Source organism: Notamacropus eugenii, chromosome 6 (assembly GCF_028372415.1).
Source record: "Notamacropus eugenii isolate mMacEug1 chromosome 6, mMacEug1.pri_v2, whole genome shotgun sequence".
Classification (NCBI taxonomy): Eukaryota; Metazoa; Chordata; class Mammalia; order Diprotodontia; family Macropodidae; genus Notamacropus; species Notamacropus eugenii.
This window is the reverse complement of record NC_092877.1, coordinates 139,515,122-139,538,575: the sequence shown is the minus strand read 5'-3', so window position 1 is coordinate 139,538,575 and position 23,454 is coordinate 139,515,122. Positions and strand designations below refer to the sequence as shown.

At 38.0% G+C, this 23,454-nt stretch overlaps 1 protein-coding gene across 3 annotated transcripts in view; it reads left to right on the top strand.

Annotated features, from left to right (window-relative positions):
* Window positions 1-23,454, top strand: part of INPP4B (inositol polyphosphate-4-phosphatase type II B) — a 958,716-nt gene that overhangs the window by 431,289 nt on the left and 503,973 nt on the right. For all 3 annotated transcript variants that reach the window (XM_072621124.1, XM_072621125.1, XM_072621126.1), the window contains one exon: window positions 7,452-7,536. The gene's annotated coding sequence lies outside the window, so the exon portion shown is untranslated. The remainder of the gene's footprint in view (window positions 1-7,451; window positions 7,537-23,454) is intronic.

Sequence of the window (23,454 nt, the reverse complement as noted above, 5' to 3'; positions counted from 1 at the left end):
TCAGGTCACACTTTGGGCATTTTGTTGAATGCCCAAATGATCAAAAATTCATGGATTTGGATACTCCTACGAACAGCATAGACTACAACCCTTCTATCTGGTTTCATGAGTTGTGGCCGTGAACTATCCGACAAAATTTTGCTAATGAACTTCTCTTAACTTGGTTAATTTGATCTTCTGACAGTTGTTGGATCATAAATCTAGAACTGAAAGAGATTTCAACAGTCACCTTGTCCAACATCCTCATTTTTCAGATGAGAAAATCAAAATCCATGGAAGCTCAGTGATTTGCCCAAATTCACCTAGGTAGGAAGCCATCAGAAGAGGGATTACAACCCAGGTGAACTGACTTCAGAGACAGCATCTTAGTCTCGTGCTGAGTCCATCTTAGTCTTCAAAGCCTAGATAAAATCTGCTGGAACTCTTGAGGCCCTGGAAAGGCAAAAGAAAGCAATGTCAATCTAATGCCTTTATTAGGCACTAGAATAGTACTTTATTGGAGAAAATGACTGATAAATAAAAGACTGATGCTATCTTAGTAAAGCGAAAAAAATACTGACTCCAGTGGACCTGGATGCCAGGCCAACATCACATGTTTGCTACCTGTTTGACCTTGGGCAAATCACTTAATTCTTTTGGGACTCAGTTTACTTATTTGCAAAATGAAAGAGTGAAACTGGATGGCCTCTGAGGTATCTTCCAGCTTCAGAACTTTAATCCTATGATGTTTTGACATTAACACCTACCTCCATCATTCCTTGGCTACTGTGCTTCAAACCAGATAACATTCAGTCTTATTCATGGTTTGTTAACTTTTGCCGTCTAGTGTCTGGGTTTCTGTCTCTTGCCATCTAATTTTCTAATGCTTGTCCTTTTGAGTCCAAAGGTTCCAGGGTCTAGTGCCTATTTAATTAATATGAGGAGAAAGGTCAACCAATACTTTATGTTGGATTTTCCTGTGACTATCTATCCCCTCACTCCTTTGCTCCATCCCTGTCTAGATTGACTTTCCAATTCTTGGACGTTTCTTTGCCCTCATCTTGTCTCCAGACTCTTTTTCCCCTCAGACTGATTCCTTGATTTTGTATCTACTTCATGTACTCCTATCTTTAAATCCCCATGCTTAGATGGCCCAGCTATGCAGCTTTCTAGAATCTCCCAGATTCCATGCTGCTTGAAGAGTCTGACAGAATTGCTAGTTTGATCCAATAAAGAAATTAGTAAATTTAGACATGGTTTCCCTTTGGAGAAATCTTTGTCTTATTATTTTTGTTTCACTGTATTAAAGCTTTTACAAATTTATTTGGAAAGGAGGCCAGTCTCACTTATCTAAATTAACCTCGATTTTTTTTGGAGCATCTTTTCTGTCTAAAGGCCATATTGCAGTTTGCCAGGTGGCTGGCATGGTGGCCATCTTTAAAATCAGGTTAAACATTTGGGGCAACAGTTCTCTCATTTCATCCTTGAATTCTTTCAAGACTCCTGGGTGGATCTCATTCTGTTCATGTCATTTTTTTAATTATTATTTTTTTTTTTTGCAATTTAGTTTAGCACATCCTAAGTAATGCCAATTATTTCATTGAATCATTTGATTGAATAAATCCAACTTATCCTTTTCAAGGAATTCTCTTGAAGTGGGAATATTATTAAGGATGATTCTGAGAATTCCTTTAGTTTAGCAGACTTTTCCTTTTCATTCCTAAGTATTCTCTTTGTTGAACTGTCAGTTAGGACTTCCATTGATTCTCTTTCTGGATTCTTGTCTTTTATATATTCAAATTGTCTAGAGTATTTGGAAAAGTCTTCCTCCAAAGCTATAATGAAAACTCAATTGTTATATGTTTAGCCTGCCAAATATAGTCAAGTAAACAAGTACTTATTAAGTGCCTACTATGTGTTAAGTACTGGGTAGTAAAAAAGCAGAGTCAATCAAGTACATGCTCTCCAGGAGCTCATAATTTAATAGAGGAGACAACACAGAATTATGTAGAACTTACACATATATACATATATACACACATATGTATGCATGGAGGACATAGATAGTGTGTTTGTGTATATACATATATACATACATATGTAGATGTATATATGTTTATGTGCATGTATATGTGTGTGTGTGTACACACATACACATATACACACACATATATACACAACTACCCATGATAAATTGAAGATAGGGAATGTGCTAAGAATAAGAAGGATAAAGAAAGGCTTCTTGCAGAAGGTGAGACAATTGGAAACCTAAGGAAGCAAGGGAAGCTAAGAGGCAGAGATAAAGGGAGACAGTTAAAGCTCCAGGCATGGGAAAATCCTTACATCAGGAGATGAGGTGCTATTTGCCATACATCTTTAGACTTACCTGTTCTTTGCTACCTGTTATTGCCTTTTTTTTGCTTGAAAAAAGGTACTTTTTAAAAAGCACTTCATATACATATATGTAAATATTTATCATCTGTACTTATTTATATTATATATAATATAGCATATATTTATATAAATATATAAAAAATAGTATATATTTATATAAATATATAATATATAAGCATATATTATATATATTTATCATCTGTACTGATTCTTAGTGGTTTCCTATATATGACATTGTCCTGCCTTCATGCCTTTGATCAAGTGTTGCCTTATGTGGAGAATGTTCTTCTGGATGAATTCAGAAACACATTTTAAGACTTATATGAACTGATGCATAGTGAGGTGAGCAGAACCAGGAGAACATTGTACACAGTAGCAGCAATGCTGAGTGATTCAAGACAATTCCAAAGGACTCATGGTAAAAAAAGTTATCTACCTCCTCAGAAAGAACTGATGGGAATCTGAATGCATATGAAAACATGCTGTTTTTCCTATTTTAAAATTTCTTCATGGGTTTTTTTTTGTCTGTCTTTTACAATACGATGGGTATGGAAATGTTTTGCATGATTGTATACATATATATAGCATCAAATTACTTTTCATCTCAGGAGGAAGAAAGATATTTGGAACACAAATTTAAAAAAATGCTAAAATTAAATAAAATGCTGAAATTAAATTAAATGCTAAAAATAAAATATTATCTTCCCCCCCCCCAAAAAAGGGAGATTGCTCTTCTTCCTCACTCCCTCCTGTTGACCAATATTTCAGAATATATTTAAAAACTTAGCTCAGATGCCATCTTCCTTTTTTTTGCCAATTTTAACAATTTTTACAATCTCTCCAGTTATTAATGCCTTTATTTATCTTCCCTTTCCTTCTCTTTCCCCTTCTCTTTTCCCTTCTCCTTCCCTTTCCCCTTCCCCTTCTTCTTCCTCCCTCCTTCTGTCTCCACACACTGACAGACACACTTACATTTTTACTCATTATTCCCTCTCTCTCCCACTCATCAGATGTAAGCTTCTTGAGGGTAGAAATTATTTCATTTTTGTCTTTGTGTCATAGCATCTTTGAATGAAGGATAAAAAGTAAATATTTCTGGAATTGAACTGGATCTTGGATCCTGGAAGCTGGATCCTGGAATTGAACTGCATAACATGATGAACAATTGCTTCAGCTGCTACTTTTTTATCTCAAAGAAACAGACTGTTCAAATAAATGGTTATTATAGTGAGCTTTTATAATGTTATCTTGTCTTGACCCTCTATAACATGAAAGCATAACATTAAATCATAACTCAAAGAAGACATTCCTTCAAGAAGACAGGGAAAAGGAATCTGGGCTCATTGTTTTCTGACATTCTAATAATGCAGGGCTAAACCTTAGAGACTAGTGTACAAGACCAGCTAGTTAAAAGGTCCATTAGATTAGTTTCTGGTGTGTTCAGGAAGCCTGAATGAGAAAAGATTTATGACCAGATTCTCCAACAGGGTCTAGACTGCCTGTTCCCTGTGTGTTTTGGGCTAAAGTCTGAACTGTTTGCTTTAGATTACAGCCAGGAAGGCAACAAAGGCTAAGCCAGCTTGGGATCCTGTATAGACAATAAGTCAATCTCTTGACTTCCCTTGGGTGTGAGCAGTCAGGATGTCTGCAGGTAGAAACAATATTTTCCTCCGAAAAGATCTTTGTTTCTTGTCAAACACTCACTTGATTCATGTGGTTGGGAGCTCAAAGTGTTACATTTAGAAGAGATGACTTGACCTTGGCAAGTTTTAGGACTTCGGCTATCAGCTCCACTTCCATCAAAGAATTCTGTGCAAAACATCTATGTGTCCATTCTGATAGCTGGAAAAAAATTCTCACATTTACCATATATTTGAGGAAATGGTTGATCTGTGAATGTGCATTCTAGTATTCTAGGTGGTTAGGATCATAGATTTCAGGCAGGAAAGGCCCTACAGGTCCAACAGTCTTGTTATAGGTAAGGCAAAGAAGAAGGGCCAACATTTGAGCCCAGGTCCAGTGCTTTTTCTACTCCACTACTTGCCAGTTTCCCTGAGGAATGGAGTCTGAGTAGGAGAGAGAGAATAATTAACAAATATGTGTGTGTGTGTGTGTGTGTGTGTGTCTGTCTGTCTGTCTGTCTGTCTGTGTGTGGAGAGGGAAAGTGGGAGAAAGAGGAAGAGGAAAGGGAAGGGAAGATGAATGATTCTGACTCCAGAATTGGAAATCTATTTAGGAGTTCCAGGGAGGTCCTGGAGAAGCTAATGGGGCAAAAAGATTGGCAGGCTTTCCTGTTTGAGAGTCCAGTTAGCCCCTGGAACATACCTACCATCTCCTTTCCTTTACCTTTGTAAGAGTCTAAAATAAAATACAAAGATCAAAAAAGACCATAAACAAGTAACAGCATCTTAGCACAACCGCAAAAAACATAACCTACTCAAGCCCACAAGGGTTAGATAATTCAGTTCCCCCATGTTTGGAATCAACCAGTGAAGCCTTGATTATAGTTTAGGGATGTTACAGAAAGTGATAGCAGTTCATGAAGAACTAACTGGGTCATAAGCTTCTACTTGCTTACCTGGAGATATGTGAAGCAGAAACACAACAGTCAGTCTGGAGAAGAGCTTGGCTTCTGCTCCAGATTTATTACAAGATCCAAGCTCCCCCCATCTCTCCTGCTACCTGCCAACCTTCACCCTTAACAGACATCAGCTGGGGCAGCTGAGATGCTGAGCAAAGAGCGTATGTAGCATGACGACCGTGACACATGTATTGTTTTGACTCAGAATCACATTTCAACAACTCAAATTTTTTTAAGACTCTTGGATCACTTATTGTAGAAAATTCATGACTAGATATTCTATTTATAAAAAGCAAACACCTTGGCTAAATTGCAGTCTAAATGCATTTGCAAATGTCAAGACAGGGGCTGGTGTTGATGCTGACTCCCAGGCATGGTGATGTTTGAGATGTACCTTCACTAACGGGGTTTCTGCTAAATGGCACTTTCTCAGAAGAGGCAAGAACCGTAAGGTAACGAGACTGGGTAACAGGGGAAACCTCTCAAGCTGAGCAAGAGCTCTTCATGGCAAAGCCCAGATGAATGAAACCCTTATCTTACATCCACCTCATAAAGCAGTTACTCTGCTGTATATGAGGCATTTGTTACATTGCCTGGTTTAAACCTCAGTATGTGATTACTGTTAATTACCTAAAGCAATTGATTCATGTATTGATTATGACTTAATCTTAATGGTTAGTGTATAGCACACACAACATACACAATATGTAGATCTATGTCTATGAGTGAGAGAAAGAGAGTCAGTCATGAAATCCTTGGATCAAGCCCCTGACTGTGACAGATGCTATGTGACTTTAGACAAGCCACTTAACCTCTCAGTGTCCCAGGCAGTTGCTGATTTTCTTTGCTAAAGGGAGTTTCCTTACTGGGAGTTCCTCTATAACAATGAAATCATAAGTCTGGCTGTGTGGGTTTGTGCATATGTTGTATGCATACACACTTGCATATACATATACACGCATACATATAATACATAGGCCAACATATATAAATACATTCAAACTGTTTCCAGGGTGGTTTGAATGAATTAATAAGAATGAACATGAAGCAAAATAGGAAAATGAGTTAAAACAAAATGTAGCTATAATAATATTGCTTCTACCAATGTCATTTCACAATACCACGCTAGTATAAGCAAACCATGTTCCATATTTGGTAAAGCCAGGAACTGCCAAGACATCGGGCAGTCAACTGGCTATTTATAACCTTGTTCCTCAGGAGCTACCTGAGTGATGTACCATCATTTCACCTTAACATTATGTTTTGTCAAGCCAATTAATTATTTTAAACAGGGCATGCTCCTATAGATAGAATCATCCAAAGGGAGGGACAAAATGCATTAGGGTCATAGATTTAGAGTTGGATGGAATTTAAGAGATCGTTTAGCCCATATTCCAACATTTTACAGATGAGGAAACTGACTCAGAGGCTTGCTGGAGGTCGCACAGTAATTGGAAAAGCCTGGGGACTGGAATTCCATTCCTCTAACTCCAGATCTCGTGATCTATTTGTCCATTGCTTTGGTCTGCCTCCCTATATTATTAAACATCATCCAAGTCTTGTAATTCTTACATTTGAGGAATACTCCCTTTACAAATAGGACAAATTTAAATTTGCTACTTATGTACATAGCAGTTTATGTTTTTGAGCTATCTTTTCTCATAAAGAAATAGGGAAGTGGGATCAGGTAGCATTTTTGGTGTGGTGGAGTGATAGTGGATTCCCTTCCCCTTCCCTTTCTCCTTCTGATTCCCTTTCCCTTCCTTTTTCCTTGCTCTTCCTTTTCCCTTTTCCTTTCCTCTTTTTCTTCTCATTCCCCTTCTCATTCCTTTTTCCCTTCTTCCCCTTTCATTTTTCTTTCCCTTTCCCTTCCCTTTTCCTTTCTTCTTACCCCTTGCCTCTCTCTCTTTTCCCTTCCTCTTCCTCTTTCTGTTCCCTTTCTTAGGTGATCTATTGATCCCTGGCTTATGGGGACTCACCATATTGATGCTAAACTTAATATGAATACCTGATGGATATAACCTACTGCAGCTCAGAACTTCCAAATTCAAGAGATCTGTTAGCATCAGCTTCCTCTGTAACTTGGATTACAAGTGTGTGCCACCTGACTGATAGTGAATTTTCCATGATTATCTGAAATCATAATTATACAGTTCTGGAGTCCCATTCAACTTGGGATTGTTATGCCAGCCAGTCTATCACAAGAATTTTATTAAATATCTACTATATGCCAGGTCATCCCTCCTGCACTCAAAAAACAAAGTCAAGTGCAAGTCATGTCATTATTTCTCTGATGGCATGGTCTTCTTTGGCAATGAAGGATGAACACACACACTATATGCCAGATACTAGGAAATGAAGCTAAGAATGAAATGTATTTCTTTGCTCTTCTAAGGATGTGCACTATCAGTATACCAATGGTTTTAGCTATGGACATTTTAGGGGAAGACACACCAGTTAGTATCCAATTCTAACAGTGTTGTCTTGTTCTTTGTAGAACTCTGAAACCAGTGAGATAATCATCCTGGAGCAGTGCTGTATTGGACAATACAAGAAGAGAGCGAATGCATCCGTAATTCTCGGTAAGTAAGGGCTAATATCTATTCATTTTATTCCTCAATTTATGTTTATATTTTAATATGAGAGGGAGAAAAATAACTCTTCCAGTAGACCCCTCCTTTGTAGTGTGTATTTATTGTGTCTAGAAGGAGACATTAGAATTGTTGCTAGGTAGTACTTGTTGACTTTTCTGTAACTGAATGAAAATGATGTGCCTAGCAGCATGGGCACATAAAGCTGTATCACAAAATCATTATATTATAGTGCCTTTTATCAATCCCAAGTTTACTGACATGAGTTATTTGGGGGTAGCTATATAGCAAAAATCAGGGCAGGGAAACCAGGGCTTTTCCCTGGCCACTAACAAATTTAAAAGGTGTCACATTTAGCAGGCTCACACATAAATCCAACCCTTCTGTAAGGCATGAGGGAAATAAATAATGATCCAAATATAGTAAGGTGATGGTCAGAGTGAATCTCTAATACCACCTCTATTCAAGCTCATGACTGTTCTAGTCCTTTATATACCCTGTGCCTATACTTTGATCTTGTCTTCATATGAATAGGGATGGAAATGGTGAGGGAAGAGCTGGGTGGGTAGAGCACCTTATATCCAGTGTACTTCATCCCAGGGATCCTATATAGCCCAGAGAGAACCTAATTAGCAAGTAAAATGAGTTAAAATAGGGTGAGATGTTAGTGTATGTGGGTAAGATATCTATCTCCCCACTTTGGGCTTTCCAGTCTTCATGTTCTGGGACCTTTTGCTCCCTTGGTCTTTTTTCCAGCATTCCTTGGAAGCTTTGGTTTCTTTCCATCTGATACCCAGCACATTCTTCAGTCACACTAAGGAGTAATTGACCAACGATAGATTAAAGTACAGTCCTTCCAAAAGATACTTATATTTTTCATAAAGAGAGTATACAAAGTGATGAAACTCTAGATTTTAAATAGTTTTTAACCCTGTCCCTGTTTAGATTAAAAAAGATTTGATACTGGATTTCAGTGGGGTTAAAAGGAAAAGAATGGAGAAATTGGAACTTTTTAGGTTCTTAAAATACTATATAGGTACTTATTATTAACCCCAATCTTCCTTCTGTTTTATTTTGTCTTTGTTTATACTATTGCAGTGAAGTACTCTCTGAACTGTTTGAAATGAAAAGGGAAAAAAATTCTATTTTTACCTCAATTGTTTAGCTGCTTCTGGTAGAAGATTGTGTGTGGGGGGTATCAATTATATGATTAATTTAGTCAATTGTCTACTCTCCTTTGCATATGATATCAACCTAAGTTAGGATTAAAGTGCATTTTTAAAAGAATTAACAATAGTGGGGTTCTTTTTCTTAAGTTAGACTGCCAAAGGGAAATGTTGTGAGAAAATACTGGTTATATCAAGTTTGATGTGAATGATTCTTTACTACAGCTTGCCTTGAAGTATCTGCCTGTATTGGTAATCCAATATTTCTCATGACTTTAAAAATATAAGAAAATAAGGAAAATAAATGTTTTTCCAATGTGTCATAGATTTTTGAGAGTAGAAGTGACCTGAAAGATAATTTAGTTCCATCCCTTATCTTACAGATGAGGAAGTTAAGGCTCAGATTATTTCACTAAATTCAAATCACAGAACCTCAGAGTTGGAAAAGCATTTTCCATCATAAATCTCTTGGAGCTGTCTTAGATCCTTGCCTTGCTGAGAAGAGCTAAGTCTATCAAAGTTGGTTATCACAGTATGTCGCTATTACTGTGTACAATGCTCTCCTGGTTCTTCTCACTTCACTCAGCATCATCAGTTCATGTAAGTCTTTCCAGTTTTTTCTGAAGTCTGCCTGCTCATCATTTCTTATAGAACAATGATATTCCATTACATTCATACACCACAACTTGTTCAGCCTTTCTAAAATTGATAGGCATCCTCTCAATTTCCAATTCTTGGCCACCAGAAAAGAGTTACTATAAATATTTTTGGTATATATGGGTCCTTTTCCCATTTTTATGATCTCTTTAAATACAGACCTAGAAGTGGTATTACTGGATCAAAGGGTATGCACAGTTTTATAGCCCTTTGAGCATAGTTCCAAATTGCTCTCCAGAATGGTTGGATCAGTCACAACCAATAATGCCTTAGTGTTCCAATGTTCCCACATCTTCGCCAACATTTATCATTTTTCTGTTTTGTCATGTTAGCCAATCTGATAGGTGTGATGTGGTACCTCAGAGTTGTTTTGATTTGGATTTTTTTGCTCAATAGCGATTTAGTGCATTTTCTCACATGAATATAGAGAGCTTTAATTTCTTCCTCTGAAAACTGCCTGTTCATATCCTTTGACTATTTATCAATTGAGGAATGACTTGTTTTCTTATAAATTTTGCTCAGTTCTTTATAGATGAGGCCTTTATCAGAGACGCTGATGTGAAAATTGTTTCCCAACTTTCTGCATTCCTTCTAATCTTGATTGCATTGGCTTTGTTTGTGCAAAACCTTTTCAGTTTAATGTAATCAAACTTACACATTTTGCATTTCATAATGTTCTTTATCTCTTGTTTCATCATAAATTTTTCTGTTCTTCATAAATCTGACAGGTAAACTATTCCTTGCTCTCATAATTTACTTAGTATCACCCTTTCTATCTAAATTTTGTACCCATTTTGATTTTATCTTGGTATACTGTGTAAGATATTGATCTATACCTAGTTTCTGCCATACCATTTTCCAGTTTTCCCAGCAGTTTTTGTTAAATAGTGAGTTTTTATCTCAGAGGCTAAAGTCTTCAGGTTCATCAAACAATAGATTACTGTAGTCATTGCCTACCGTGTCTTGTATATCTAGCTATTTCATAGGTCCACCACTCTGTTTCTTAGACAGTACCAAGTAGTTTTGATGATTGCTGCTTTATAATATAATTTTAGATCTGGTACAACTAGGCCACCTTCTGGGAACAAATTCTTAAGCATCCAAATTGGAAGAAGTGCATAAAAGAGAAAGGAAAAGAAAAATCAAAGACCAAGTTTAAGAATATTACTTAAGGGTGTGAGGGATAGATGCTAGTAGGTGTTTGATGAGAAATGGGCTTATTATATACCTGTTATAAATCAATGTTAATTACTGATATCTAGCAGCATAACAGAGAGGATTAGGAGAGTGGAGTTGCCACTTGCAAAACAGGTTTTCAGGAAGTCTGGAAAATAGGTGAATTTGTTATGGTTGTTGATAAGGTAAGACACAAGAGAATTTAGTGGATATTTGAGAGTAGGACATGTGACTATAAAAGAATTATTCTAGTAAGCTATTGGTTACATGCTGTGTTTGTCTTCCTGCCTGAGTCAATTGTTCATTGATTTAAGTATGTTCGATCCTTTGTGACACCATTTGGGGTTTCCTTGGCAAAGATACTGGAGTCATTTGCCATTCCTTCTCCAGATCATTTTACAGATGAGGAAACTGAGGTAAGCAGGGATAAGTGACTTGCCCAGGGTCATTCTGCTAGCTCTGATGCCAAATTTGTACTTGAGTCTTCCTGATTCTAAGTCCAATACTCTAGTTAACCACTTTACCACCTATGTTTCTCCCTAAAGAGGAAAAAGTGAAAGTATGATCTGACTTATTAGAGAAGAATAAAGCTTGCTAGATAGTACAGAAGAAACAGACCAGGAAAAAGACTAGTAAGAAAAATATTCCAAAATGGTGAAGGGGAATCAGAAAAGTGCAAAAACAGTTAGTGATTAGAAGAACGTGATTTTAAAAAAGAAAGGAGAAAATCAGCTCTACAAACTATACATCAGATCAGCATCTCTTTCAACTTCACAAGGAGAATCTGAACCTTTCAGATAAGACATAACATTCTATCTTCCATAAAACAATAAAATGGATTCTTAGATACTAGCAGGTCCAACACATAGTATTACAGATCCTATGGAGAAGAAATGGATGATAGTGTTTGTTAACTCTGTGATGTGGATTATGGAGGCAGTCACATATGAATCAGATGAGGGCTAATTGCAAGATAAGCCAGTTGCCTGGCCATTGTTTCTGGGATGTGAGAGAGAGCCACTTATTGACTGTTAACTACTGCTGCTCATAAAAGAGCAAGGAGAGTAACTTTGAAATCCTTCATATGAGACAAATTGCTTTCTAAGTCCCCAGTCTTATCACCTTCAGATGTCAAGAAACAATTTAGAGCAAAAGGAAATGGGCTTACTGTCCACTCACAGCCTGAGTCCTAGCGTATGAGCGCAAGTTGTTGTATTTGTTAAGCCATATCTTTTCTCTTCCCATCCCCATGACATTTTCAGGCACTTGTCTCTTCCTACTCTTCCTCAAATACCCCTCAGTTATGTCTCTCCAAGGTGTTCTCAGTGATGTCCTTCCTCATATTACCTGACATCAAGTATCCTAGTCATCCCCCAAATTCAGAGGACTTCCTCATCAGAAAAGTCTCTGTAGTTTATGATTATTGTTATTCAGTCTGACTTTCCGCGATCCCATATGGGATTTTCTTGGCAAAGACATTGGAGTAGTTTGCTATTTCCTTCTCTAGTGGATTAGACAGAGGTTAAGGAACTTACCCAAAGGCACTCAGCTAGTAAGTGTCTGAGGCCAGATTTGAACTCAGATTTTCCCATCTCCGGGCCCAGTGTTCTGTCCATTGAGTGACATAGTTGCCTCTACTTTATATTTAAATAAACACAGGCAGATCACTTCCTGTAGGACTAGCAAAATACAATAGAGAGAGCCCTAGAATAGAAGTCAATAGACATGAGTTCTAAATCCTCTCTGAAAATATATCTCATTAAGCATAAGTCAAAGTGACAGAAGTCATTAACATGCCTATAAAGAGTAAACTCCTTTTGGTCTCCAGAGGACTGTGTGAAAGTAACCAAAGGGTGGATGAACAAGGATGGAGAAGGTAACCTTACATATATATTTAAATATTTACATATACTGTTTAAATCCAGTATTAGCAAACACATTCTCTCAGGACAGAGTACAAGTTGTTTGTTTATGTATTTTTTTCTTTAGGAACATGAGTGCACCAGGGAAGACCCATACAAAGGTAGACAAAGGGGAGCCACTTCATCTACTCTATAAGGTCATCTAAATAGATCAAGAGAGGACCTTACCAAGAGTGTCCTGGATTCAACTCCTTTTGATTCCTGAGAGCCAATCATTAAATCTATTTGCACCTCAGAAATCAACTAATGCTACAAATGATGGTTTATCATTTTTTCTCATTGTCTGTTCAGTGGCTAGCAAAAAACTCTATTTGCTGGTCTCCTAATCACTGTTGTTTCCTAACCACTGTATGCCAAGATGAAGCCCCCTTTCCTACCTATTACTCCCCATACTCTTCTCCCTGTCTAGCTCAGCCCTCCGGCTCCCCAGTCCCTGTTCCCTGCCGTCCTCCTTCCAAATGCTGAAATCTCACTCTATTAAACAATGTTCATTGTTCATTGTTACTTAATTGATGGAGGAAATGTTAGCAATGCCAATTAAATTTAAAAGTATGTCCTGAGTTTTTGAAGAGTCACTTGTTAAATATATATCAACCAACTCTTCGGGTTAGGGATTAACTTCTCATTTTATAGAGGAAGAGAGAAGTTAAGGGATAGATGGCAAGTGTGAGAGCCAGGAATTCACCGAAGGTGCTCCTACTTATTGCAAACCAACAGTCATTCTCCTACACCAATCTGTCCCCCACACAGCTGTATTTCCTTTTTGGTGATGTCAGAGCCTCTTACCTGTTATTTCATTAATGATGCTATTTCCTTTGCTTTGCTTTTAGCACAGATTTGAGGAAGTAACAGCGGAGTGTTGTGTTAGGGAGAAAGGGACAAGGAAGCTGTAAATCCCAAAAGGATTCAAGAAAGAAATGATTTCACTATAATAGGCTGTGTGGGGAAGACTTCATTATCTCTCATGGTATGTTCCTTTCTGATACTTCAGGGACTTTTTATGGCCTTCTCCAGAGACCTAAAGTGAGATTGCATTGGGGCTCTCACATATATTCAGTCTTAGAATATCATCATAAAACGTTCCAGAGATAAAAATTTTAATTAAATTCTTTATCTTCATTTGAAAAATGTAACTTTCAAAAGGAAATTGACAGGGCATCATTAGAAACCCGAGGATGATACAGTCAATACTAATTAGGACATGAAATGTATCAGTATGTGGAATTCCATCAGCTTGGTGAATTAAGAGCTTGTGATGTCTACATTAGAAATATCCTAGAGACGCAATTTACAAATCAAAGCTCTCTCCCGACTTTTGCTGCAGCATATGGTGTTTAAGTGAATGGCAGGGGTTCATGGAGATTCTCATCCATTTTCCACTGCTGACCCAGCAAGTCATGCTCCATGTTCTGTGTGTGTGTGTGTGTGTGTGTGTGTGTATGTGTGTGGAGAGAGAGAGAGAGAGAGAGAGAGAGAGAGAGAGAGAGAGAGAGAGAGAGAGAGAGAGAGAGAGAGAATAACCAATAGATAAACTGAGATTCTTCATGAGGATTTTTACTCCAGATAGGCACTGGGAGGGTTGCTGTAAATTATAAGCTTAGAGTGGGCAGTTTATTTGAACAAGGGTATCAGCCAAAACTGTCATCTTAAGTACAGACAATGGAAATGTGCCCTTAACTCTGCTGCCCTGAAATCACCAGCACAAAGTACTTTAAAATATCTCTGTATCCAAGGATTTCTATAAAGGAAAGCAAAATGAACTGCTGGCTGGCAGTTTTCCATTCTTCCTGCCATATCTATATGGTAGCATTTTTTTTAAGGTGTTTAAACGCTGAGGCCAGGTTGAAAGGAGGATTTATTAAGTTAGAGGAATGCAAAAAGCATTCATAGGACTTTTCTGAGCCTTCTTTGTACCTATAAACTGCAGTCTTTTTTGTGCACTGCAGTTGTGCAAAGGGCCATGACTGTTGTCAGAGGAAGGCTGGTGGATCCCAGGTGCTACATGATTTTGAAGAGAAGGAGTTGTGAGCTCGGTGATTTTGTTATCAACTTGGGCAGTTCCATCCATTTTACTGTACATCTAACAATCCCCTTGGGTATTGGAGGCACTTGGGGAAGTCACTTCTCTTTGTGCCTCCTTCATAAAAAGAGGCAGCTGGCCTAGATTTAATTTAATTTAATAAGCATTTATTAAACACCTATGTATTGGGTCATGGACTAGGCACTGGGGACCAAAAGATAAAATTGAAGCAATCTTTGCCCATGATGAGCTTCCAGAGGTGAACGCTAGAAAGCTTATAGTTTTGTGTTTTAATGAAACATCATAACAACATGAATTTTGAGCTAACATTGAAATCATCAATTGAGAAATTCAGTAGAAATACTAGGTAGCAGCTTGGTGGTGCAATGGATAGAGTACCAGCCCTGGAGTCAGGAAGTACTGAGTGAAGTCTAGCCTCATACTTACTTCATGACCCTAAGCAAGCCTGCCTCAGTTTCCTCATCTGTAAAATGAGTTGGAGAAGGAAATGGCAAATCACTCCAGGAGCTTTGCCAAGAAGACCTCAAATGGGGCATTGAAGAATCAGACACAACTGAAATGGCCAAACAATATTTACCCCATTCAGTGGCTATCCCCTAAGCACCGTTGTTTCCTAACCACTGCATGCCAAGATGAAGCCCCTTTTTCTTCCTATTATTCCCCATACTCATCCCTGTCTAGCTCTGTCCTCACGCTCCCCAGTCTCTGTTCCCTGCTGTCCTCACCTTCCAAATCCTGAAAAATCCTGAAATCTCACTCCATTAAATGATTAAAAACTCTTATTCTAGATTCTTTTCTTGTTCTTTTCATCTTCTGGTACTCAAAGAAATCTTCCTTTTTCCTCAAGGTATCACGTCCCTTTCTACTCTCTCCCAAGATTCCCTCTTTGTCTTTCTGTCATTCATGACCTGTATACTTCAGCTCTGGAATGCTCCTTTCCCTGATTTCTTTATTGTCCTACTCCTGAGCTGCTGAGCATGATTGAAAAAATCACTCAGTGGAGTCAGCACCAGGTCTGCCACATATTCGTGTCAGCTGACTTCAGAAAGGTGCTTGCTGTTGTGTGGAAATCCTTTCATTCATTTCTGAATTTTCATTTTTTCCACCGCAGTGCTGATCACTCCTTTTCCCATGCTTCTCAACATACTGGGGATTCAACTTGCTTTTTTCTCTACACTACTACTTATAGATCTTCCTTTCATCACCACGCCACCTATCATCTACCAAGATCCAAATCACTTTCCTTTTTTCCTTAATGAGTTCAGCATATGGCTCATGGATTCTTTTCATCTCATCCAGTCCTGCCCCAGAAAACAATACTATATTCATGATGATATTTCTTCAAATGTCAAGTATGGATGGCGTAAGGACAAGGCAGAGGGAAGAGGAGATGTGCAAAAGATTCAAGAGTGGAGGACAAGACCTTGTTGAATTGATTAACTATAGATACATATATAGTGTTATATATATATGTATATATATATATATATATATATAGTGTTATATATATATGTATATATATATATATATAGTGTTATATATATATATATATATATATATATAGTGTTAATTATTAGACCAAAATTAGCACAAGCACCAGAGAATTGATCCATACTTTGTTGCATCTCAGCTTCAGAGGCTGCATTGAATGCACTATCATCTGCAAACAAAAAATCATGCACCAACACTCCCTTCACTTCAGTCTTGGCTTGTAGCATTTTCAAGTTGAAGAATTTACCATCACTGTGGTAGCTGACCTTGATGCCATGTTTGTCCTCACTAAAGGCATTTGATAATATGGCTGAAAACACCATGATAAAAATGGGCAGCTAGGTGGTGCAATGGTTAGAGTGCCAGGTCTGGAGTCAGGAAGACCTGAGTTCAAATGTGACCTCAGATATTTAATAGCCGTGTGACTCTGAGCAAGTCATTTAACCCTGTTTGCTCAGTTTCCTACTCTGTAAAATCAACCAGAGAAGGAAATGGCAAAGCATGCTAATAGCTTATCCTGAAAGGGGTCATGAAGAGTTGGACACAAATGAAATCACTGTATGACAACAGAGTCAAAACTCTAAAGGAGGGAAAAGGAAGTCAAAAGGTGATGGACTGGGATGGTAAAGAAGGATAGAAGAACTGAAATTCTCAGTGAAAATAAAGAGTAAATTTAAGAAAAATAAGGCATGAATAAGGATAAATGGAGCCAGTTCCTGAAGAGGTTGAGGGAATGGAATCCAGAAAGCAAATAAATGGGCCACATCATCTTCTGAGATTCTCCTCTAACCCTCAACGCCACGCCATCTTGTTTTTTATAATACTTGTTCTCAGCCATTACTTTACTGAGATCAAGACCATCTATTGTGAGCTTTCTCTTCTGCTCTATACCACAACTCATAACTTAGTCAAACTTTTACCCATTTCCCTTTGATCTAGTGTCAAAGAGTGAATGGTTCCTCCATTCATTTTTTTTATCCCATCCCCTCTTATCTCTTCTCAAGAGTGAGCCCCATCTCTCTTCCACATCCTCCCTTTTGCTCTCCCCTTCCATTTCTCTGGACTTCCTTTCTGTCTGCAAACATCTTTATATATGTCCTATTCTTACACACACACACACACACACACACACACACACACACATATTCATACACTCATACATTCATACTCACTCACTCACTCCTACCATGCCCTCAAATGATCATCCCACATGTCTGTTCACCTCAGTTTCACTGTCTGCACCTCCTCAACACCCACTCTCTCCAAATCACTTGCAAGATGACTCCTGATCATGCCACTCTACTCAAACTATTCCTTTGAAGATTACTAAAGAGTTATCGATGACTAAATCTTATAGCCTTTCTCGGTCCTTATCCTTCTTGAATTTTCTTTGAGCTTTAGCTGTGGTTGCTCTCTGTCCTCTCACCCCACCACTGTACTTAACCTGCCCTCTCTAAGGTTATTAAACATTTCTTAATTACTAAATTTGATAGTCTTTTCCCCATCCTCATCATCTTTGACTGAAAAGCTTTTGGTATTTATCAAACTGTCTCTTCTCTCAATTACTCTTTCCTTAGCTTGCTTCTGAGACATTTTCCCCTCCTGTTTCTACTTCTAATAGTCTCACTGGTGTCATCAGTCACTTTTGCTGGTTAACCACAATTCTCTACTCTCCTAAATCTGAGAATCTCCCAAGGTTCTTTATGGGACGATCTTCTTTTCTCTACACTCTCATCCTTGATGAGCTCATCAACACTTCTGTATAGAATACACTCTCTATAAATTGAGCCACAATTCCTCTCCTGAACAACAGCGTAGCATTTCTAGTCACTGCTGGATATCCCAATGTCCTAAACTGAATTTAGCTTCTTTCCATCTAAACACAACTAATATTTAAACATATCTATTTCTTTGCTGGCCCCACCATCCTCAGTTGCTTTTCTGAATCTCTGGGTCCCATTTCACTTTTTCCTCTCACACACATTCCTAACCACTCCTCCAAGCCCCAATATGTAACCACAAAATCTCTCACATCCTCACCTCTCTATTCATGTGTTCACCACTTGGCCTGGATCCTTGCCTTCTCAATCATCTCCTTGCTGCCAATTGCTTCCCTCACAAATCCTTTCTCTTCATGGCTACCAAAATCATCTTCCTCAAGCGCAGCTTTGATCATATCACTCAAATATTCAAATGCCTTTAGAGGGTCTTTCCTGCATTTAAGGTAAAATAATCCTTCTTTAGGCATGTAGTGAAATCATTCTAACTGACTCCAACCTACTTTTTGAGTCATACATGCCACCATTACCCTCAACAGCCTCCAGGTTCTAGCTGGAATAGACTACACACAGTTCTCTAACACTTCATATTCTTTTTAAGCTATTGTGTATCTGTGAAGGCTGCTTACCTCTCATGCAGGGAATGCACTGCCTCTTTATGTCTGCCTGTCAGAACTCTTATGTTCTTTTAAGATTTTGCTTACATGTCTCTTCTATTAAGCCTTCCTAATTCTACCCTTCTCTCATTTCCCAACTGAAAATGTTCTTTTTCTTTTAAAATATCCCAAGGGAGCAATCCTTTGGTTCTAATGCAGTATTTTGGGGATATCCCCCTTTTCCCCACTCAGTTGTGACTTTGTGTTATACTTGTCTGTTTCCATGTCATATCTCCCTATTAGAATGTTAAATCTAATTTTTGTCTTTGTACCTCTGGAAAACTATCTTGTCAATAATGGGTATTTAATAAATATTTTTGAACAGAATTGAAAAATGCTACAAGTTACAATTCAAATATATACAAATTTATTATATGATTATATGTGCAAGATATTATCTAAGGCAATAGATACACAAAGATAAAAGTTACTCAATATATACTTTAAGGATCATGCAATCTAGTTTGGGGAATAAGAGACATGTACAAAGTTAAACTGAAAAGATAGATTATGATAAGTACAAAGCAGGGCTATGATAAAGCACTGTACAAAAGGTTAAAGGAGGGAAAGATCACTTTCAGCTGGAGAGATCAGAGAAAATAAAAGAAGAGTCTTTATGCAATACTTAAAGGCTTGGGTAGTATTTTACGTACATTATATCACTTGATCTTCACAATAACCCTGTGAGGGATAGATGCTATTACTATCCCCATTTTAAAGATGAGGAAACTGAAGATCAGAGAGTTTGCTATAGTAAGTTGTATGAGGTTGCACAGCTAGTAACTGTCTGAGATAGGATTCTAACCCAGGTACTTCTGATTCCAATGCAGCAGTCTGACAAGACCTAGATTCTTTTCTGTATTTGCACGGAGATATGAAGGAAGGGAGAAGTTTTATCAGGTAGGGATGTGAGGATAGTATGGCCATGGGAAGGGGAATTGCTTGCTTGAATGATTGAATGCATGAAAAAATATTTATTTTTATTCATTTATAAATACATATTTTTATTTATTTATAAATATTTATTATTTATTTATGCCTACTATGTGCAAAGGACTATACTAAGTGTTAGGGTTATGAATATAAAAGTAAAACAGCCTCTGTTCTCAAGGAACTCACATTCTAATTGAGGAATAGCAGGTTTCAGATGTGAGTCCAGTGGAAAGACTCTGTGGTCTTTCAGGTACAGTAATAAGGCTGTAATACACCTTCTTTAATAAGATGTTCTACATCTTATTTAATGTCTTTACCATTAATTAAACCCTATGGTTTCTGACTGTGAAACATTTGGTGGCACCAAGGACCTTGTTGGTTAGAATTTTCTTTTCTGGGTCTTCAGTAGTTTGGGCTCCAGATGAAGGGCTGCTCCACCTGTAAAGGCAACTGCCTAGTCCAATTTCCTAAGGGTTGCTACCCTGGCTGTAAGGGCCAGATTGGAAGTTGAGCTGATGGACTGGAGAAGCTGTTTTTGCCTGGGCATTTGTGTTTACGTGACTTACTGTAGTCATTGGTCAGCATTTGGTATTGGAGGTAATGGAAATTGAGGTCTCCTTTTTCACTGGGATTCTTCACTTGGATATTGGGGGCAGTGGTCTTCTTGGAATTCTTGCTTGTAAGGTTCTAAGCAGTCTCCATCAAGGTTTGAGGGCTGGTGGTGGGAGAGGGTTGATTCACCTGCTGTATCTCTTTAAGAACATTTTACTTGGACCTTTGCAGGGAGATGGTAAGATGAAATCGGGCAACATTTTATAGTCCAGTTTGACTGGGATATAGAAAACTGGAAGGGAATTAGAATGAAATCAAGATTTAAAAGTACAATGGAGGCTCACATGTCGGGTGAATCAGTTTTTCTTTTACTGTACACACACATATATACATATAAATACACACATTCACATATATTAATATAGTTTGATAAAGGGGTAATCAGACTCATACTTTAGGAAGTTTATTTTGGGAGGTATGTGCAGAATGGATTTGAGAGAGTTGGGAATGGATTCATAGGGACCAATTAGGTGGATGATTGAGGGATAATGAGGACATGAATTTGGGTGGTGACTGAGTGAATAGAGAGGAGAGATAGATAAGGGAGACTTGAGTAGTAGACTAGTTGGGTTATGGGTACCAATTAGATATGTGGAATGAGAGAAAAGTTTAATAGTTCAAGATTTCAAGCTCTGGTAATTGGGATAAGGGTGGTACCATCAACACCAACATAGATGTTTATAGGAGGAATAGATTTAGGGGAGTGAAGATGAGACTATGATGTGTGCTTGAAGTATTGACAGGACTTTCGGATGATGTCCCACAAAAAGTTTGCAGGTTGATGGGGAGGAGTAAAGGTGAAGTTGAAGATGAAGAAGAGGGAATGATGAGTCATGAGGAGAGATACCAGATGAGGTAGGAAATGCAGGAAATGCAGCAACAAAGTAAGACATGGCAGACCTGCTCAGCATTTTGGATGAATGACAGGATAGACCCTAGGTGCATATACTAATGCCTGTTTCACTATATTTCAAAGGTCTTCTGAAGTCTAACTTTGGACTTCCAGTTTCTGTTGGAAAGTACTCAAATCTGTTTCATGTCCAGTGAACTATGACCTTAGTACTGACCCCTGGTTCCTCTGGGATCCTCAGGAGTAGGAACAACCACTACCAACAGGAAAAACATAATGTAATGAAAAAGTGATTGCAGCAAGAAGTCAGGAAATTGAAACCTGCTTCAAAATGGCCATGTGACTTCGAGCCAGGTTACTCCATACTCTTTGCACCTCCATTTCCTTAAATTAAAATGAGGGGGTTGAATGGAGTCTGCACTAAGGTCGCTTTATCAATCTTAAGGAGCCCACTCTCTGTCAGAGCCTTGACTGGTAGCATCTTGAGCTGAACCAGTCAAAACAACTCTTCAAAAGATTTCTCTACAAAGATGCTTCCATTAATATTCTATTTTTGAGAAATTTCAGTTTTATTTTTGAAAAATTATGACTTCAGTGATTTAAGAACTATTTATACTCACTGGAAGAGGGGTTTTATTTGTGAGTGGGGATGTATAATTAATGCCAAAGAGAGCTATTGTTTTTTAGAAGATGAGAGAAAATATTCCTGCTTTGTTCTTTTAGGATACCATGTGTAGACGGAAGGATTTTAAAAAAAAATCTCATGTTTTCTAACTTCATTGATTCTTTGAAGATTCATGGAGCACTTACGCTTCTTAAATACTAAGCTCCTTCACCACTCCCCTCATAAAGTAAGAAAAAAAATCTCAAATAAACCTTCAGATCTGATTTTAGAAAAGGAACCTGTGTAGCAGAGTTAAGACGAGACTTTTGAAATGAAAATATGACTTTATAAAGTTATCTGACAGGATCATAAATCTAGAGCCCAAAGTACCTGAGAGCACATATATTTCAACTTCTTCATTTTGTGGAGAAGGACTAAGGCCAAAAGGCCAAGAAGGGTAAAGTCACTTGTCCAGGACCACAGGGTTAGTATCTAAAGTGGGATACAAGCCCAGACCTTTCCAACTCTATGTTCAGAGACCAATCCATTATGCCACACTGACTTTGTGAAATTAGGGAAAGTTTTCTATCGACTCCCTCTGCCAGATAGGGTTAGCTTTAGGAGAAAAGAATAACTTAAGTGAAGACTGGATTATTGTTAGAGGCAAAGGAAAAGAAAGCATCCCTCTAGTCATCCCCTTCCTTTTCTACCTGCCTTCCCTACGCTAAAGAAATAAGACAAAATGAAGACTCCTTTCGTCAGGTGATTCTATCAAATGATCCAAGGCTATTTGATCCCCAAAGAACTACTATGAAGGAATAAACCATATGGAAATAGGCAAAACCAGCTGCTAAATAGCTCTCTGGGACTATAGCAGGTGTTCTTAAATTTTTTGGGGAGGGGGTCATGGATCTTTTTAGCACTTTGGTAAAGTCTATGGAACCTTTATTAGAATAGTAGTTTTAAATGCATACAATAAACTACATAGGCATAAAAGTAACTAATTATATTGAAATACAATAGTCAATTTAAAGAAGAAACATTCATATACCCCAAGTTAAGAATTTCTGGATTAGAGGATGCCTATGGTTGTCAAACTTCAACCTGCCTTTGAAGGATCATGGGATATAGAGCTAAGAAGGAACTTAGAGGTCAACTGTTCTTTGAGGGCTCTTGCCACCTTAATTTATAACCAGGGAAACTAAAGCTGATAAGGGCAAATTGACTAGGCCAGGGTTGCACAGCTATTAGATAGTGGAGCTGGGATTTGAACTCATACCTTCCGAGCATGTTGACCTTCTTGATTACTCTTGACAATTCATTACTCACATAATAGTAATATAATAGTCATAATCTGGGACTATTTGCTTTTCACTGAAATCAGTGTTGACTTTATTGATGGTATAGAATACGATATGCTTATCCCCCACACTACAGAAGTACTTTTGGCTAAGGACTTTGTCTTGGGTAGGAAGGCCCTAGTGTTAGATTTATGTGAGGCTGCAAGGTATGCAGTTCAATAAAATCACTGATAGGAATGATGGTTCTTGCCCTAAACACTACTGTAAAGTGAAATTTGGTGAAAAGAATAAATGTCTCAAAGATGGAAGTTGTGATTATGATAAGGAGAGGGTGGGAGGCTACCTGTTTTGTCCAGAGCAATTGTATTTTGTTGCATTCATGCAGGCTCTTTTTCCTCTTCCAACTGCTCATTGTTACTCCCGATCAGTTTGGACTTCTCTTGGTAGATCAGTCAGATTCTAAGAAAAGTGGCTTGTCAAAGATGCTATCTTAGGAAAGATCTATCATCATGAACTCACCTAGTACCAGAAGGTCAGCCCTCAGTCAGCTGAGGGGGCCCAAGCACAGAAGATACAGGGAGAGAACAAACATATGCACACTTTGTTCTCTGGGACACATTCCTGGATGTTGGCATCCTAGATATAGACATAGACGTGTGCCAAAGTCAGTACAGTATCTGTGGAATTCTGACAAAGCTGTCAGGTCCTTCTGAAATGCCAGA